The following is a 6,000-nucleotide window of genomic DNA, read 5'->3' on the forward strand; positions in this document are numbered from 1 at the left end:
TTGTAACATACGTATAGCACATAGCAGCAAGTTCAAGATATTTGAAGCGGTATATCAGACCGTCATGTTTTAAGCGGCACAAACTTGAGGAACGAAACAATACGAAACAGTTGAGAAACTTCTCTGATACTATATTAAGCGAATTTTTAGACTGCCATCAAATACACCCAACTATATATTATTATGTTGGAATCAGGATTATCACCTATGTATGTTCATACGAATCCTAAAAATGCAAGTTGATTACATCTTGAGAGTTGTGAAGATGAGCAATTACAGGCTATATCGAGGCCTTCTAATTTTTGTTTTTAAAGTCCACATGTAGAGTATTATTCCATGCTGAAGGGAGCCTTCAACAAGCGTTTTTTTTATTTTGAGTGCCGTTTCCAGATGAGGTGAACATATCATTCTTAGAGCATTGTTCCGGCATGCACCTTGATTGGTTTATAGTGTTCTGTATTGCCTCTGAGTGTTATACCGAGGACTCTACGTTCTTTTTCCAAATTGACGTTGTTGTTGCGAATCACGAACGGGGTTGTTGGGCATGAACATTTCTTTTGCAGAGGTGGAGGGCTTCCATTTTGGAGGAACTTAAGATATATTCCAAGAACTGCGGAATGCCATGTTTAAAGAACTCTCTTAGAATACCATCACGACAAGATGCTTTTTTATTTTTCATTTTTTTCAAGGATGAAGAATTTGATTAGTATGAATTTACGTTGATATTTCTTCTAAGCTGGTGCATTACAAGTTGTCCATATATTGAATTAGCTTTCTGATGTAATTATATACGATTTGTCTCTCCATTTTAATCTAATATTGTTGACTGCTGACTTTTTTGCCTAAAAGCTTTGGATCAAAAGTGGAAGTGACGAGAAAAGATAGGTTCTAAATGTATATTTGTACCTGCGCCCAAGTCAAAATATGTATTTCTCAAATTTCAGACCAGAGACCATTTATTCAGAAAATCCATGGGCCCTATCAAGCCTACGTTCCAACGGAGCCCCAACTGAAATGTTCCCTACTGCAGGACTACTGACACAAACTCTTGGCTCAGCCAACGTCTCTGTAGTAGGCCCTAACGCAGACAGCGTACCAACATCTATAGGGTCTGACCAACTTGTGCCTCAAGTTGGCTTTCAACCTTGAGACCTATTCTGCTATTCATCGGGGTGAATTTTACTTGAATTTGCAGTAATCATTATTCTGCTATTCATTGGAAGTGAATCTGTGTATGGCGGTAACGTCGGTAATACTGCGCTGTATTCTTCTATTCACGTGAATGCATTCATTCTATACAATTCAGATCCGCATATAAAATGAAGCGGATTTTTCATTTGATGTCTGGTTTGTTAATTTTTGTAAGGAAAATGTAAGTTGAAACTAATTTATTCCTAAATTTAGAATATTTGTGTTATAAATAAAAAAATATTAAAATTTTCAGGGGAAGGAAAACACTCTTTAACATTTTTCCAAAGCTCTCTGTTTGAGGATTCTCTTATTCTTCTGCTTACAATTGGAATGAATTGTCAAATACAGCTCATTTTCAAAAGTTACACAAATTATTCTGTTTAGGTGGATTAATTAAACTTAATTGTTCTATAATGAAAACACTTTATTCAACATTCCCAAGATTTGTACATGAACAGATGTTTATTTGAATGTCAAATTGATTTGGGATAATGTAGTTCACCCGATCGAATGGGTGAATCGAATATACGATCCACGTGAATAGCAGAATAGGGCTGCCTAATCGGAGTCTTTGCGTACTTGAATGACATTTTCATCGTTTCCGATTCTTTCGATAGGCACTTAGAAAATTTCAAAGGTTAGGAGAAGCTGGTTTAAAAGTAGCAAGGGAAAAGTGTAAATGTAAGTGTAGGCCTTCTATTTTTAGGTTATGTAGTTGATAGGAACGGGCTTCATGGTTGACCCGGAAAAAGTGGAAAGCATGATTAGGATTCCTCCACCAAAACACGTAAAAGAAATTAGGAGTTTTGTAGGGACAATTTCTTGGTATCGACGTTTCGCGCCAAATTTCGCAAATTAAGATATGCCTCTTACCGATCTCTTAACGAAAGGTTAGAAATTTGAGTGAACACAATAATGTGAAGAGATTTTTAGGAAAGCCAAAGAGTGTGAGTCACGGATTCTAACATGTCCGGATTTTACAAGGCCGTTTGTTGTACAAAAAGATACTTCGAACTATGGCATAAGGGCCGTATTATCTCAAGAAGTTGAGGATGGCGAAAAAGCCATTTGTTATTTAATTGGTTCATTGAAAAGGAATGAAAAGAATTAATCTACGACCGAAAAGGAATGTTAAGCGCTCCTTTTGGCGTTTGAAAAGTGGCGGCCAAATCTGGAAGGTGTTCGATTTACAGTCGTAACTGATCACTACTCTTTGGTCTGGCTAAGCAACCTTAAGGATCCGCAGGGTAGATTAGCTCGTTGGGCCATTCGGCTTCAAAAATTTGATTACATAAGATCATAGAAAGGATGTTCAAATGGTAGACATGTGCATTCAAGAGGACACAAGCGTCCACAGGTTTTTCTCAAAACCCACCTCTGTCTATCAACTCCTACTCTCACCTCCCCGCGGTGAACATCGGGTGCCTAGTACCTCAACTGGAGATTGGGTTCCAATCCCAGTGGAAAGTTGTTGGGGGCATCAAACGAGAGAGGGGGGGGAGAGGTGTTTCCACTAAGGCACCTCTCCTTATCCAGGCGGCAGCGGACGAATTCTCGAGATAGAATCAACGGTGGCGTCTACAGTTCCAGTAAGGTCGAACTACTTAGTGAACACCTTATAGGGCTTCTTCGACATATTCGGAGCCCAGGCCTATAAGGAGCGGTTCATCCGGCTCCCCTTCCTTGGAGTTATACTAAGGATCTGGCCCTCCAGGTTGGGGGTTGTGCCGTTGGGGTGACTTCCTGGCCACGTAAAAACATCATAGTTTCGAAGCAACAACAAGCCTCGGATACGGACGGATTCACTGTTGACAACCCACGCAAACGAAATAAGGACAACGAACTTCGGATATGTACGTGGAATGTTAGGTCCCTTAACAGACCACGTGCAGCCGAACAATTAGCGGAAGCCCTAAACTGCTGCAAGGCAGATATTACAGCCATCCAAGAAGTGCGATGGGATGGACCGGGTAAACGCAAACTAAAAGACTGCGATATCTACTACGGCGACTGCTACCGAGAACAAAGACAGCGTCTATTTGGGTGTGGATTCGTTGTTGGAACTAGGCTCAGGCAAAAAGTCTTGAGTTTCAACAGTGTGAGCGAGCGCATCACGACAATCCGCATCAAGGCTAAATTCGCCAACATAAGCCTAATATGCGCGCATGCCCCAACAGAGGAGAAAGATGAAGACACCAAAGACATATTCTTCGAGCTCTTGGACAAGACATATGAGCAGTGCCCTGGCTATGACATTAAAATTGTCTTAGGAGATTTGAATGCCAAGCTAGGAAGAGAAGACATCTTTGGTGGCATAATCGGGAGATACAGCCTGCACGACACTACCTCCGACAACGGATTCAGGCTGGTCGATTTTGCTGCGGGGCGAGACGTTCTGGTAGCTAGTACGCAGTTCACGCATCTTAAGGGGACATGGAAATCTCCTGATCAATCAACCGTCAACCAGATTGACCACATTGCGATTGACGCACGACACTTCTCCAGTATCCTGGATATCCGAACATTCCGAGAGGCCAACATTGACTCGGACCACTACCTCGTTGTAGCCAAGGTACGGCTACGGATATCCCGATCCAAGCCAAAACAAGGAAGTGCTGTGAGAAGATTCGACGTTAAGCCTAGTACATACTTCCTCGTGAAGTGAACGTTCGCCAGTGGAGAAAGTGAACTTTTGACATTGCTCACTGGTACACACTTGTGAGTACACGTTGTGAACATGCGGAAACCAAATGTCAAAGCTTCACCAACAGTTCCCGTACATTTTGCACGTGAATTGCCCGTGAACGAAAACTCTCCACTTTGTTCTCCACTCAGCTTCACGAGCAACTTCACGGGTGAACCAAAAACTGAAATTTGTATGGGTTCACGAGATGGTTCACAAGTATGTACTAGGCTTTAGACGGCTACAATCGCAAGAGACTGCCATGTCCTTTTCCGATCGAGTCTCTAATAACCTCCTAAGGAGTCCTATGCTTCCTGCATTAAGCATTGAAAACCAGTGGCAACATTGCCTTGCAGCCATCAGAGATGCCGCCTCTGAAGTGCTAGGTTTCACACGGCCACCACAGCGAAACCCCTGGTTTGACGACGAATGCCGGCAAGCTCACGCAGCGAAACAAGAGGCATACAAAACGGCGCTGCACAAAAGGACGAGAGCTGCTCGCGAGCTCTACGAGCAGAAGAGGAGAGAGGAACACCGGCTTCTTAGACGGAAAAAAAGAGAGCATGAGAAGCGCGCGATCGAGGAGATAGAGGGATGTCACAACAGGAATGAGGTTCGTAAATTTTACCAAAAGGTAAAAAAAACCTCCCAAGGGTACCAGCCACGAACCGAAGCCTGTAAAGACGATCAAGGGAACATCGTAGTAGAACCACAGTCGATGCTGAGAATATGGAAAGATCACTTCTCCAAATTATATAACGGCGATGACGAACCGAATTCCGCTGTAAGGGAGATAGAACCACTCAACCTCGGCGATGCAGATCAACAATTCCGCCTACCCGACCTTGACGAAGTGAAGATAGCTATATCTAAACTTAAGTCAAACAAAGCTGCTGGAGCTGACGGCATCACCGCCGAACTATTCAAAGCAGCAGGCGATGACTTGGTAGGGAGCATGCACCAACTCATCTGCAAAATATGGTCGGAAGAAAGCATGCCCGATGAGTGGAATCTCAGCATAGTGTGCCCGATACATAAGAAAGGAGACCCTCTAAACTGCGCCAACTACAGAGGCATCAGTCTCCTTAACATTGCGTATAAGATCCTCTCTGCCGTATTATGTGAACGTCTGAAGCCATTCGTCAACAACCTGATTGGTCCTTATCAGTGTGGCTTCAGACCAGGAAAGTCCACTATCGACCAAATATTCACACTACGGCAGATCTTGGAAAAAACCCAGGAGCTTCAAATCGATACCCACCATCTCTTTATCGATTTTAAAGCCGCGTATGACAGCATCTATAGGGAAGAACTCTACCGAGCAATGTCTAGTTTTGGCATCCCTGTCAAACTTATCCGTTTGTGCAGAATGACGATGGAGAATGCACGCTGCTCTATCAAGGTCGGAAAAGATCTTACCGATGCATTTGATGTCAAAAAAGGTTTTAGACAAGGCGATGCACTGTCATGCGACTTCTTCAACATCGTTCTGGAAAGAATTGTGCAAAACTCAACCGTCAACACTAGAGGCACAATCTTCCAAAGATCCATCCAATTACTCGGATACGCAGATGATATTGACATAATTGGAAGATCAAAGCGTGATGTCAGTGGAGCGTTTTTGAGCATTGCGACGGAAGCGAAGAAGATGGGTTTAGTGGTCAATGAGGGCAAGACCAAGTATATGCTGTCATCAAAAAAGGACACTGGACGACGACGTCTTGGACAAAACGTCACCATGGACAGCTATAACTTTGAGGTAGTTGAGGTAGGACTTTGTCTACCTAGGAACCGCTATTAATGCAGACAACGACACCAGCGCTGAAATCAAACGAAGAATAACTCTTGCAAATCGCTGCTTCTTTGGACTTAGAAGGCAATTGAGAAGTAAAGTCCTCTCTCGAGCATGTAAAATCACCATCTATAAGACACTCATCATCCCGGTTCTCATTTATGGCGCTGAGGCCTGGACCCTGTCAAAGAAAGATGAGAGCGTCTTAGGATGCTTCGAGAGAAAAATTCTTCGGGCGATTTTTGGTCCCGTACGCATAGATGGAGAATGGAGGAGAAGATATAACGACGAGCTGTACGGGCTGTACAGCGACACTGACCTAGTTAGCAGAATC

The sequence above is a fragment of the Eupeodes corollae genome, chromosome 1 (genome assembly GCF_945859685.1).
Source record: "Eupeodes corollae chromosome 1, idEupCoro1.1, whole genome shotgun sequence".
NCBI lineage: Eukaryota > Metazoa > Arthropoda > Insecta > Diptera > Syrphidae > Eupeodes > Eupeodes corollae.